Source organism: Taudactylus pleione, unplaced genomic scaffold (assembly GCF_031769625.1).
Source record: "Taudactylus pleione unplaced genomic scaffold, aTauple2 ptg000712l, whole genome shotgun sequence".
NCBI lineage: Eukaryota > Metazoa > Chordata > Amphibia > Anura > Myobatrachidae > Taudactylus > Taudactylus pleione.
The window spans coordinates 17065-31619 of NW_028285114.1; the positions used below are offsets into that span (position 1 = coordinate 17065).

General features: G+C 47.3%; 1 pseudogene; it reads left to right on the forward strand.

Moving 5' to 3' along the window:
* Positions 1 to 8151: 8151 nt before the first annotated feature.
* LOC148477428 (uncharacterized) lies at positions 8152 to 9477 on the forward strand (annotated as a pseudogene).
* Positions 9478 to 14555: the final 5078 nt, after the last annotated feature.

Below are 14555 nucleotides of genomic sequence, written 5' to 3' on the forward strand. Positions count from 1 at the left end.
ATATTGTGAGGTGGTCAAAATTGATTGGAAATTACTGGAAATAAATGTTATTGAGGTTAATTATACTGTAGGAACAAAAACAGGCCCAAATTATTTGATTTTAGCTGTTTTTATGATTTTTTTAAGGAAAAATCCAGATCCAAAACCAAAACACGAAAACAAAACATGGAGGTGTGGTGTTGGCAAAACCAATCTAGATCCAAAACCAGGGGGATCTAGATCCAAAACCAAAACACAAGGGTCGGCGCACCCTAACCTCCCTTCTAGTGCCTAACCCTACCCTCCCTCCGGGGATGCCTAGCTCTAACCCCTCCTTGCCGCACCCTAAACCTAACCCTCCTGGGAAGGTTCATAACCTCCCCGCGGAGGTGCCCAACCCTCCCCCCTAGGAGTGCCTAACCCTAACCTCCCCCCAAAAAAACCTAACCCCACTACGCTCCCTAAAGCTAACCCTCGTTCGGTCCGGCATCCTTCGGCATTCCCTCGTCGGGAATAAGGTAGGCGTCGGTATTTAAAAAAAAAAAAAAAAAAAACAAGATTTAAAGAATAAGTGTTAAAATTTGTGAAAAAACTTGTTTCACTATGTATCCTTGCAGTGTCTTATTCAATTGATAGGTTATTGTTAGAAAAATTCTATTTCATCATAGATGTCACTAGTACTATCCATGCCTTCTCTCTCTGACATCACTCCTCTGCTCCCTGTCTTCTCTCTGACCTCACTCCTCCCCTCCCTGTCTTCTCTCTCTGACATCACTCCTCCCCTCCCTGTCTTATCTCTCTGACCTCACTCCTCCCCTCCCTGTCTTCTCTCTCTGACCTCACTCCTTCCCTCCCTGTCTTGTCTCTCTGACATCACTCCTCCCCTCCCTGTCTTCTCTCTGACATCACTCCTCCCCTCCCTGTATTCTCTCTCTGACATCACTCCTCCCCTCCCTGTATTCTCTCTCTGACATCACTCCTCCCCACCCCGTATTCTCTCTCTGACATCACTCCTCCACTCCCTGTCTTCTCTCTCTGACTTCACTCCTCTGCTACCTGTCTTCTCTCTCTGACTTCACTCCTCTGCTACCTGTCTTCTCTCTCTGACTTCACTCCTCTGCTACCTGTCTTCTCTCTCTGACTTCACTCCTCTGCTACCTGTCTTCTCTCTCTGACATCACTCCTCCACTCCCTGTCTTCTCTCTCTGACATCACTCCTGCCCTTCCTGTCTTTCTCTCTCTGACATCACTCCTCCCCTCCCTGTCTTCTTTCTCTGACCTTACTCCTCCCCTCCCTGTCTTCTCTCTCTGACATCACTCCTCCCCTCCCTGTCTTCTCTCTCTGACATCAATCCTCCCCTCCCTGTCTTCTCTCTCTGACATCACTCCTCCCCTCCCTGTCTTCTCTCTCTGACATCACTCCTCCCCTCCCTGTCTTCTCTCACTGACATCACTCCTCCCTTCCCTGTCTTCTCTCTTGTCGAAGCTGGATAATTGGCTGAGACAAGATCAGTTTAAAATTGAATCGCGGCGATGCCATCTTGCGACTGGCCGCAAGACGCCATCTTGGAAATGAGATCGCAAGATGCCATTTTGCGAATGGCCGCCCGAGCGCCATTTTAGATAAACTCACATTTAAGTACATATGGCGATATTACTAATAGAATCATGTGATTGCATCTTTCATCATTTCTCATATACACATTAATACGCACAATTGCACTGTTAACTAGTCGCATATTAGCGAATGCATAAGATCCTATATGAAAACACCGTTTAGTAGCTAAATGCGCACGCATCTATCCCCAGTTAACTAGCGTCTATATATCAATCCCAGCATACTCACACATTACATATTCACATACAAGGTTTCATAAGCTCTAAGGTATAAGATTTAAACTTGTTCATTAAGTATAAATGCTATGAAATAAAGATTGTTTGGTAACTAAGGTTTTATACATGATAAGTAAGCCGTGTTTGGTTTTGTACTGATGCGTACTCTTTCCACAGTATTCCGGTATTATCGGTGTGGAGATCGCATCATGCATTCTCAACTTATGGACTGCAGAGACTTCAAGCAACAAAATGTATATGATATGAATAACTGTTAGGATGTTGCATGTGGCGGGAATCTAGGGACCCTCAGTTGTTGGAGGCTGGGTTGTGTCTATTTGAATCAGCCTGTTAAATGCTCTGTAACAGATGTATCCCCCTTGGGAACCAATAGCATCAGCAACAAACTTCTCTATTGTGTTGTCTATTCCTGGGGGGTATAAATGTGTGCTCCAACACTGGGTCTTTAGTCTTCGTGCTGAATGCTGATAGACGAGGGGTTTCTTGCTGATGCCTAACATCTGGTCCGGAAGCGCTGCGTATGTATACTGTACTTGGGTCTGTATAATTCCTTTGCGCCAAATTGTGTCTGGATCAATAGCGTGTAACTGACTGTACTTTTACTTGAATAATACTGTGTGCTTTGGAACCACATGTTCTAAGTCTGGAGTCTCTATTTACTGTATGACTGCGTACGCAAATTAGCGTCATCCTTAGAGGTTTATAGGTAGGATTATTAGAAGGTATAGGCAGGGGTATATAGAGGTTCTAATTCAGTATCGTTACTCTCTGACCTCACTCCTCCCCTCCCTGTCTTCTTTCTCTGACCTCACTCCTCCCCTCCCTGTCTTCTTTCTCTGACCTCACTCCTCCCCTCCCTGTCCTCTCTCTCTGACATCACTCCTCCCCTCCCTGCCTTCTCTCTCTGACCTCACTCCTCACCTCCCTGTCTTCTTTCTCTGACCTCACTCCTCCCCTCCCTTTCTTCACTCTCTGACATCACTACATGCCCTGGACATGCCTCACTAAACTTTGCCTACTTGCACCATTATCACCCAGTCATGCCCCTTCAGCTACAAATGGAGATAAAACTAAATTGCGTATGACTGAGACCCAGCCTCTATATGGCAAACAAGGCACCTCCCTCAGGTGACAGAATAAATAAATATAAATTGTGTCACTTAATTGGCAATTTGTGTAATGTAGTCATCACTAGCAACAAGGAAATATAATAGAGCATTTGGTGTTTGCTACCGATCATGTGTGGTTCACAGTTACCAATTACAGATGTATTCACTTAAAAATTAGTTTAAAATACAGCAGCAGTTCTACAGTATATACTGTCTGCTAAACAGCTTGTAGTATACTGATATTTATCTTGGCACAAGAAAAATGCCACACAGTATACACTGCAGTAGAAGGGATGGAAGGTCAAACTATTGACTTTACCCACAATTCCCTGAGCAACACAATGATTCACAAAGGAAATTTCATATTATTTTCATCAGAGTTCTGTGTTACCAATTTAACCAAAGTGATTAATTAGGGATTAAAATATTTACTTTGCACATGTAGACTTGGCACGGCACAGGAATATTTAAGCATCCCACTAAAGGGGTCAGCCTGGCTGCTTGCAGTGTTTTGTTTGTAATTTTTATCTTCTGTGAGAGAGAAGAAAATGTGTCATACCAAGGACATATTCTAAGTTGCCTCTCCTCAAACTTGGATCAATAAAACTTAAATTGCATCTACCATGTACACAGTGGAGGAAGCCATTTTGTAGACTGAACCAAGTCTTACAAGAATGCTGCCCCTCAATAGACTATAGGCCCAATTCACTACTGATCGCTATTCTGCTTATACGCATGCAACACAGTTGCTAATATCAGCGGTGATATGCAAATGTTTGCATCCGCATTAAGATCGCAGCCTAACATAAGGGTGCCCACTGCCCCTTACATCCGTATACTATGTCAACATAGCGAAACAATCGGTAACATCGAGTAATATTGGACCCATACGCACAGTTAAGGCAGGTCAGACCTTACTCAGGAATTGCTTAATTCAGCGCACGCTATGAGGCCTCAGACTGCGTCTGGTATCCTAGTGGATAATTTAAGTACGCCCCTGCAATGCCGTTGAAATGTTCTGGCACCCCTGCGTTTGGCCGACCACCCCCCATCACCACTTCCTGTCAATCACTCTGCCATGGGTCTGCGTAGCCTTTGCGATCGCAGTCCCGATCGCAGTGGCTAGTTCGCGCACGTGCATTGTGATGCATATGCATGCGCAGTACGCAACAATCGGCTGATTGCGTGCGTATAAGCAACTGCGTTCCTTGCTGAATCAGGCACTATGAGCAGTGTATGGTAAGTATAAATCACCACTTATATTTTAACAACTTAGGGGGCTAAGTAATAGGTTCCGAAATTACAGAGCTGGCATGATTTCGAAAAGTTCTCCATTAAATTTAAAGCAGCAATCAGTTATAAGGCTCATTTGTTTGCCGCTTTAAGTTTAGCATTGAACACCAGTTCCAAAATCTCAGAACCTATTACATAAGCCTGGAAAATCGGGGGGAAAACAGAATGGGGTCCACTCTATTTTATAGGAACCAGCACCGGGCTGAATCTGCTGGGGGGACTTTACACTATAGCACGGAGACACACAGCATGGGGTCCCCCATCCATAATGTAAAACCAGTCCCAAACTAGTCAGCCCAGGGCTGGAAATCCCCGTAAAGTGGGGACCCCAAAAATAAAATAGGTTCTCCCCCTCCCCAAGATTTACCAGCCATGGGCTGAAAGCCCAGGGCTCTTCCCCTCACCCCTGGAGGTGGTGGGTGCAGGAGTAATGGAGTAAAAGATAGATAAAATAAAGAACATATTACAATATTACCACTGGACACACACACACTAAATGTTGTAACACTATTACACAACACATTCTGACACTTACACTTCATGGACACACTGCGCACTAAACAATAGTGAAGAGCTCATTGGCTAAGAGTTGTACGCTCTCAGCCAATCAGCGGACAGTTTGTATGGCAGCATCCGCTGATGTCTCATCCTGTCATTTTTATGATATTTACAGTGGAACTATTGGTGCCAGTGGGCTCTTAATGTCCGGGCATGCTGCACTTGTAGTTCTCCAAGTGCCGGCATGCAAGGACTATTGACTATTTATGTACGCTCTATCTTCCATCCGGATAACATGAGGGAGATAGAGAAAGGACATTGGTGAAATTATATAAGAAGTGGGTGGAAGATATAATGAAGCAAATTATTTATGGATAAAAATAAAATGTTCATCCTTGATGACGGCGTAAAATGCCAGAAACAACTGACAGGATCACACTCTGGGATAGGAAGCTACAGACTAGGAGGATAGGAAAAATGTTACGTTACTATAGCATTACAGCTGTTCACATTTTTCTGCTCATGAACTTATTTTCCAATAAGAGAGACTACTTAAATATACAGTATGAGTCAAAGGGCTCACAGCACTCACAGACCTCCTCCCTTCTCCTCGGGTTAATCTTCCTGCTTTTTATAACTTAATTTTACAGAATTGATGATTTTTCTTTATACTAAATAAACAGATGAATTGTGCCCTTTAGTATTTGTGTTAGAATATATAACAAGTAACAACAATTTCATTCAACAAAACCACTTATCTTAGAATCAATGGCGGAACTTGATGGGCCCAGGAGCAAAAATATACTTTGCCCCTCCTCTCCTTCGCACAAAGGGGAGAGGCAGTAGGTTATGGAGAGAGGCTGTGGATGGCGGTGAGAGGCAGAGAGTGACAGTGGGATAGTCAGTGGCAGGGGAAGACAGAGGACCTCATTCAGACCCGGTCGCAAGCGCTGAGCGCTCGCAACCGGGTCGATGTTAAGGCCCTGCACGCGCGCAGCGGTCGCACTGCACGTGCGCAAGCCCCGGAGCGAGAGAGAATTTCTCTCGCTCCGGAGCTCACTACAAAAGGGGCGGCTGTCAATGGTGATTGACAGCTTGACCCGTTTTGTAGGGGGGGTGGCTACACAAACGGAGGCGTTCCCAAGCGAACGCCTGCCGTTTTGTGGGTGGCCGCACTGACAGCAGTGATGTCAGTGGGGAGCTTCCTTCTCGATCAGAGTTTGTTATCATGGTGATAGATATAAGAGGCCAGTCCAATGCAATTAAGGTAGCTGAAGGCAGCATATGCCTGATGCTACATAAGACTCTGTATATGGGGGTTAGAGAAGCTCATTGGGTGTTTTTCGTGTCAATCTGCCTTATGATTGACAGGTCTAGGCTGGTTAAAACAGCCCATCACAAGTTCTGGTGGGGAGGGCCTTAGCTCACATACTTAAAAAAGGGGAAGCAGGGTTTACTTCCTCTTTGTGACTTGCAAATTGAAAGTTAAGTGCATTCAGCATCTATCTCTGTCGGCCATCTTGTTTTTCAGACTCTCATTAATTTAATTCTTTATATTCCTTTATCCATCCCTGACACTCAACACTACAATCTTCCTGCTATCACTTCCTTTTTCACAACTTTCTTCCCTGTCAATTCTTTTATTCTATCCATTCCCTCACCATGTCTTTTCCCAGGCGTTCCCCCCCCCCCCCTCTGTCCTGGCTGAACTTTCTCACCCACTTTCATCGTCGTCCCCCCCGCCCGCCTCCCCCCTCCTTCCCGCATACCAGTTTTGAACAGCGCGGGCTCACGACCCTCCTTTGCCCATTCCTCCGCCCGCAGCGATAGCCGTGCTGTCCCCGCGCCGGGCGCCTCCAGCGGCCCGCCGGCTCCCTCTCTCCCCCCCCCGCCAGCCGTGCGTGCTGCCGGGCGCTGCACTGACTCCCGGCCAGCCTGCCCCTGCTCTCCCGGCTCGCGGGTCACATGACCCCGCCTCAGCCACGCCGGTTCTCGGCGCAGCGTTCAGTGGGCTGCGCCCTCCCCCTCCAGCTCCTATGTTAGGCGCCCAGGCCCGATCGCAGGTCCCCCACACGAGGCCCCCCTCACACCAGGCAGTCTCCACAGACGATGAGGGAGACTGCCTGGCGGCTGTCCCCTATCAGGCCCCCCCACAGCTCAGGCCTCAGGGGGGCAGCTCACATGACTCGCTGCCCCCTACTCCTGATCCGCAGCCCCCCCTGCAGGCGAACATTTTCCCTGCTCTCGCTGGTCTGGCCACGGTGCAGGCTCCTGCACTGTCACAGGTCAGTTATTCTAATACTAGCTTCGCGCCAGCTGCAACTTCCGCAATCGCACGCCCGGCTTTCGTCCCTAACGCTCCCGCATTTTCGCCCGCAGTAGGTGTTGGGGCCCACCCTGGCCTTAGTGGGTCGGGTGTTCCGCACACTTCACAGGTCACATCCCCATGGATGCATGCACCCATGCCAGCCTCCTTCTTGCACGCACTGCAACACTCAATGTTTCCTTATTGGCCCACATTTTACCAGCCTTTGGCGCAAGGGTCTGCTGCGATGGGTCCTTACCCCTATTGGGCTCCTCCAGGTTGGGGGTCTACTACGCCGCCAAGTTCTAACCAACCCCTTCTCGTCGGCCTACACCCTGCTTCAGAGGGCGGGTCGTCAAATATGATTGAACAACCACAATCTGTAGGGACAGTTCCTGTTGCTAATACGACACACGGTGTTGGGCTTGTTGATACTGCTGCTCCTCTTTCTTTTACAGCCCCTTCCGAAAATCCAGAGAACAGAGTGGAGAACTCGCTCGGGACCCCGCAGACCCTACAGACGCAAGCAACAGATAAAGATGGAAGAGCTACGACCGCGGTCACCGGCGTTGGTGAGGAGGGTTATGATATTTTACCTGGCAGTGATAGCTCAAGCACCAGCGATTCTAGTTCTACCTCGGGTTCGCCTAGGAGGCCGCGCAAGCTCATGCGCATGCTAGAGCGGCATTTTAAAGGAAAGGACGCAGGAGTAGGGGTTAAGCCAGCCAGCAGCCTCTGCGGCTTCGGAGGCCGATTTAGTACATTGCTCCAATACGGCTATCACTAGAGGTGTTGGGAAGCGTATTAAGGAGAAGATTAACAAAGGTCGCTATGTAGACATCTTTACAATTACGGAGTTAGGCAGGAAAGGCTTAGCGTCAGCTAAAGCCGCTGGGGGAATGGGCGAAGAAGCGACAATTGGATGACTGGCATGCTGGTTTTCGGTGCTTGTTACCTAGAGACAAGGCCGGCGGAGCACATGAATGTACTTCGGTACATTCATCTCATTCATGGCATGCAGGTTAAGGCCCGCGGCACCACCTGGCGTTCCTACGATGAAGATTTTCGTAGGAAGCAGGACGGTAAAAAAACCATGGCTTTGGGGCTTCAACCATGGCTTCAAGGACGTCGAAGTATGGCTCGACGTTATGCAGCAACGAAAATTTGTGGGTGACAGCGCCCCAAAGCGTAAGAATCCGGTCACAGGCGAATCGCAGGCCATTCCTTTCGTTAAAGGGAAATGTTTTGCCTTTAACAGTGGACAATGCGACAGGGGTGCGAAGTGTCGTTTTCGTCACTCCTGTACTAGCTGCAGCGGAAACCACTGCGCCAAAGATTGCACCAAGACAGTCGGGTCTTCAAGCACCCCTCGTGGCGACAGCGCCAAGTAGTCTGGAGTTAGCTCCGTCCCCGATTCGTTTGCCGGCGTTGAGCAGATGGTTAAGTTTTTACCCGGATAGGGCATCCGCAGAGTTTTTATTTCACGGTTTTTCATTCGGTTTTCGCATCCCGGTTGTAGCACCTGTTACAGCTGTAGCTTCTCGCAACCTGCGCTCGGCCAGAATGTACCCCGACGTGGTCAGAGCAAAAGTGGGTGCAGAGCTGAGATTGGGTCGCATGGTCGGTCCTTTTTCTGAACCTCCCATTCCCAATTTGTGCGTATCGCCACTGGGTGTAGTCCCCAAAAAGGTCACTGGTAAGTTCAGGCTCATACAACACTTGTCGTACCCTGTCGGCCGGTCTGTTAACGACGCCATCGAGCCTAACATTTGTAGCGTGAGTTACCAATCTTTTGACGATGCACTACGGCTAGTTAGAAGTTTTGGGCTCGGGGCACTAATGGCGAAGGTGGATATCGAGTCGGCCTTCCGTTTGATGCCATTACACCCCGAATCTTTCCGGCTGCTGGGTTTTAAGTTTGACGGTTCTTATTACGTGGATCGCTGTTTGCCTATGGGCTGCGCAGTCTCTTGCGCGTTCTTCGAGAAGTTTAGTACTTTTCTTCAATGGTGCATTCAGACGGGTTCCGGTCATGCAGGTATTACACATTACCTGGATGACTTTTTAGTTGTGGGACCAGCGGGTCAGACCACGTGCGGCGATGTGCTTTTTTCAGTTAACTCATTGTTCCATACCCTTGGGGTGCCCATCGCGCATGAGAAAACAGAAGGTCCAGCGACGTGCTTATCCTACTTGGGCATACAGATAGATACATCGGCCGGTTGTTGTCGCTTACCTGGGGACAAGGTTCAGCGGTTGAGAGAGCAGATTAGTCATTGCATAGCGGCAAATAAGGTTTCGTTACGGGAAGTGCAATCCTTGTTAGGGTTGTTGCATTTTTCATGCCGTGTGATACCAATTGGGAGAGTTTTTTTGTAGGAAGCTGGAGAGGGCCACTTCGGGTATATCTTTACCCCATTACAAATTGCGACTGCCTAGGGAAATCAAGGACGATCTGACTTTGTGGTTGTCGTTCTTGGACAAGTTCAATGGAGTTAGGATTTGGCCCTCCCCGCCCGTCGATAGCAAGTGTCTCCAGCTGTTCACAGATGCGTCCGGGGCATTCGGTTTTGGCGCTTATTTTGATGGCGATTGGTGCGCCGAGCCTTGGCCGGAGGCTTGGCATGCCTCGGGTTTGACGGCTAATATGCTTCTATTGGAGCTTTTTCCAATAATTGTTGCTGTTGAGCTCTGGACCCACAAATTGAGTAATCGGAACATTGTGTTCTGGTGCGACAATTTGGGGGTTGTGCAAGCCATTAATAACCAAAAGTCGTCTTTCATGCCTGCTTTGCGCTTAGTCAGGCATTTGGTCCTCCGTTGTTTAGAGGCGAATATTGGTTTTAGGGCGTGCCACATCCCGGGGACTGACAACTGTATAGCAGATGCATTGTCACGTTTCCAGTGGTTGAGGTTTAGGGGCTTAGCTCCGAAGGCGAGTTTGCGAGGTTTAATTTGTCCTCCTTCTGTGTGGCAGATTGTCGAGCCGGCACAGAAGGGCTGGCGACCATGGCTTTAGCGCCGTCTACGCGTCGCGCATACCTTGCGGCCTGGAGGGATTGGGAGCACTTCCTCAGGTCAGAGGTTGCTTCAGGTAAGACAGAAGAGCAATGTCTTAGCGCTTTTGTCTGGGGCTGTTATGAAGGAGGCAGATCCAGGCCGTCCACTAGCACGGCCCTAGCTGGGATTGCTTATTTTTCAAAATTATATGGCAGAGCAGATCCAACGAAATCCTTTTTAGTTTCTAAAGCCATGAAAGGATGGGCTCGTTGCGACAAGCCCAAGGAGGATAGGAGGCGGCCCATTGACCTTTCGTTGTTGCGTTCGCTAGTTGAAATAGTCCCGACAGTAGCTGCGGATCCACACGAGGCAGCCCTGTTCCAGGTTGCTTTTTCAATGGCTTTTTACGGGGCCTTTAGAATTTGCGAGCTGGTTGCGTCATCCAAAGGATCGTTGGATTCTGGAATGTTAGCGGAGAATGTAGTCCTTAAGGCAGATTCCCTGTTGTGCAAAATTCACCGCTCAAAAACCGATCAGCTGGGCCGGGGACGATGGATCACCCTCAAGGAGCAGCCTCAGTCAACAGCGTGCCCCATTTCGTTGGCAGTTAAGTTCGCCAGTTTACGCCCAGATGGCTGTTCACACTGGCTGGCGCACGCTAATGCCTCTCCCCTCACAAAATTCCAATTTTCAGCTGTATTTAAGCGTTGTTTAATGGCCTTAAAATTGGATACGTCTGCGTACGGCACTCATTCTTTCAGGATAGGGGCTGCCACTTGCGCTGCGGAGGAGGGCATGTCAGTTAGCAGCATTCAGTCGCTTGGCCGCTGGAAATCGTCCGGCCTAACACCAGCAGCTAGGAATGCACTCCCTGCGGGGTTGACCCAGACTTTTACTCGTCACTATTGTGGGGGTGTGAAGGGATTTGGCCGAAAGTAATTTTTTTTTCACCTCGGGGGAAAGAAAGAAAGAAATGAAATATAAATGAATGAATAAAGAAAGAAATGAAACAAAATAAAATGAATGAATAAAGAAAGAAATATATAAAAAAGAGAAAAAAAAAACAAAACACAAAGAAATGACAAAGAATTTATACCCCCGAGGGTTTTTTTAGATGGTTTTACCTTCGCCTGGGTCGCCTGCTCCTTTCCTCATTATCGCGCTACCCCTTCTTTACTCCCTCCTTTCCCTCGGCTGCCCAATTTTTGTTTCATATTGGTGTTGTTTGTTTTTAAATTGTTGTATTGGCCTGTATGTCCTTGTTAATGGATTAGCATTGACTGTTTTGGGATTAATCTGATTACAGATACATCACAAGACGGCTCGCCTATTTGGTTTATCGGGCATTCCTTCATTTACTGGGCGGGGCAATCTCATTTATCCACCAGGGCAGCAGGTCTATTGGGCGGTCGGGAGGTTAGGTGGTTAGGTGTCAGGGGGCTTAGATGGGAGGGAATCATTCCACTCGTCACTGAGTCCATTGCAAAATGGGGGACACCCGGGTGCTTGGTTTTGCATGCCGGTGGCAACGATCTGGGGAGAGGGACAGGTATCGGCCTTATACTTCGTATTAAAGCTGATTTAGAAGAGGTGCAGTCTCGGTGGGGTCCCATTAGAATAATATGGTCTGACATCACCCAACGTCAAGTGTGGCGATGCCCTTACAGCGCAGCGGTCTTAGACCGGACGAGGAAGAAAGTCAATGCTTCTGTTGGTAACTTCGCTACAGCAAGAGGGGGTTCTGTCATTAAACACCCTTATGTCAAATATGATGACCCCAGTTTGTTTCGTTCTGACGGGGTGCACCTTAATGAAGCGGGTATGACTCTGTTTTTGCGTAGCCTTTTCTCCGCATTTGGGGTGGAATTGTAGTTTTGGTGGCGTGCTGCGGTTCTTTTAGACCTAGCGTTGGCGGAAAAGCATTGCTTCTCAGCGGCCCAACAGGGCGCAAGTGGTAGTTGCTGGGCGCCTGCCTTTCCCAGGGCAAGTTGTCTCTGCCCTTAAGGGGGGACCTGGGCTTCTCCCTAGAGGTGGGGCTCAGTAGTACTAAGCCAAATGAAAGGGGGTGTAGCCTATCGTAACTCAGGTTGCGTCAGAGGCCTTCAGGTAGCCTCATTTATAGTTTATTCGTGGGCTAGAGCTCGGAAAGCAATGCTTTTATTCGCCACCAAAGAGATGTGTATTTTAATAAATATTTGTTCAATTTTTGATTCCACTACAGTTGTCTGTGTCTTCATTAAGGTCAATTAAGACAATAACTCCTGTGTAAGGATCTAGCGCCTCAGGGCATAGAGGGCTTATACGCTCTGGGGTTTATTAAACAAGAAGGTGTTTTTCAAAGCAGCTAATTTTCTGCTTTCCAGAAGCAGCTTCAGCCTGACAGGAATGGAGAGCATCAGCTAAATTCCTGGTCGAGGCCAAATGATGTGAGAAGCAGAAATTATGGTCTCTTCAGAAGGTGTGGTAGGTTGAATAGGTTGGAAGCTTCATGAAAGAGCGTCCGCCTTCAGATTCCTGGAGCCAGGTCGAAAAGAAATAATGTCATTAAAACGGGTAAAAAAATAGAGCCCAACGTTCTTGTCTAGCATTCACAGTTTCAATCTATGACAACTTCTTATGGTCGGTCAAGACTGTGATCAGAAGTTTAGCTCCTTCTAACAAGTGCCTCCAATCTTCAAAAGCCTATTTGATGGCCAACAACTCTTGATTCCCAACATCATAATTTCTCTCTGCTGGAGTAAATTTAAACGAGAAGAAGGCACATGGATGAAACTTGTTATCCCTCGGTTACTTTTGCGACAAGATAGCACCAACACCAACTTTGGAGGCATCCACTTCAACAATAAACAGAAGATCTGGATCAGGATGGCGGAGAACAGGAGCAGTGATGAAAGCTGACTTCAGGGAATTGAAGACCTGTACCGCCTTGACAGGCCAGTTTGCTGTATCTGCCCCTTTTTTAGTCAATTCAACAATAGGAGCAACAATGGAGGAAAAAGACTTGATAAATCTGCGATAATAGTTTGCAAAACCAAGAAAGCGTTCAATGTCTTTTAATGTGGAATGCTGGACTCAATCTGAGATGGCTTTCACTTTACTTGGATCCATAGAGAACTCCTGAGAAGAGATGACATATCCCAAAAAAGAGACCTCCTTCACTTCGAACTCACATTTCTCCAGTTTTGCATACAGATTATTATCTTGAAGCTTGCATAACACTTGTCTCACATGTTGGCGATGTTGTTCCAAAGACTTAGAATAGATGAGGATATCAGCTAAGTATACAACAGCAAAAACTCCCTCAAAATATTATTTAAAAAATCTTGAAAAATGACAGGAGCATTTGAAAGACCAAAAGGCATGGCCAAATACTCATAATGACCCAAATAAGTATTGAAGGCCATCTTCCACTCATCGTCCTTCTTAATCCTAATCAGGTTATAAACCCCTCACAGATCAATCTTGGAAAAAATGAATGCCTCATGAAGTTGATCGAACAGAACTGATATTAATGGAAATGGATACGAGTTCTTAATGGTGATATTATTTAGCCGCTGGAAATCAATGCATGGTCGAAGTGATCCATCCTTCTTCTGCACAAAAAAGAATCCAGCCCCAACCGGTGATTTCGATGGATGGATAAAGCCCTTCTGAAGAGCGTCTTGGATGTACTCCTGCATAGATTGACTCTCAGATAGGGACAAAGCATATTACCCGCCTTTCGGAAGTTTGGCTCCAGGCTGTAATTCGATGGCACAGTCATATGGTCTATGTGGAGGCAGGGTATATGCATTCTTCTTAGAAAAAACTTTGGCGAGGTCACGATAAGGAGCAGGAACAGCAGACGAGGATTCTGACTAGATGGTAGCAGCAATTCATACCAGTTGAGAACAGGTGGATCCCCATCGAAGAATGTCACCTGATTGCCAATTGATCACAGGATTATGAATCCTAAGCCATGGCAACCCCAGAATTACAAGTGTCAGAGGACAATGAAACAGCAGGAATGTTGTAAAGCTCCAATTGATAGATGGATGAGAGGTGATCGAGAGTTGACTACCCCTTTGGTAATAAGATTGCCATCCAAACCAATAATTGAGACAGGTTGAGGTAAGGAGTCAGGAGTCAAACCTAAGGAATGAAAAAATGATATGTCCATAAAATTTTCTGCAGAACCACTGTCCAGAAAGGCAGAAATGTTTAATTCTTGATCAAAAACTTGTACGACTGTAGCAATAAGGACTGCATTACTTGGAGAGACAGATGCAAGGCCAAGATGTATCTCCCCCTGTACATCTAGACTTTGCCTTTCCTGACTTAACTGGGCAAACATAGGCAGTATGTCCTTTACCACCACAATAAAGACATAGCCCAAGTGATCGTCTTCTGCACTTTTCCTCTGAAGAAAGACAGAAAGCCCCTAGCTGCATGGGCTCTTCTAACTCAGGAGGGGTAACCCACACCGGAGACTGAGGAGAAATGGTAGGCAAATCTTTCTCCAGTCTACGCTCTCGAAG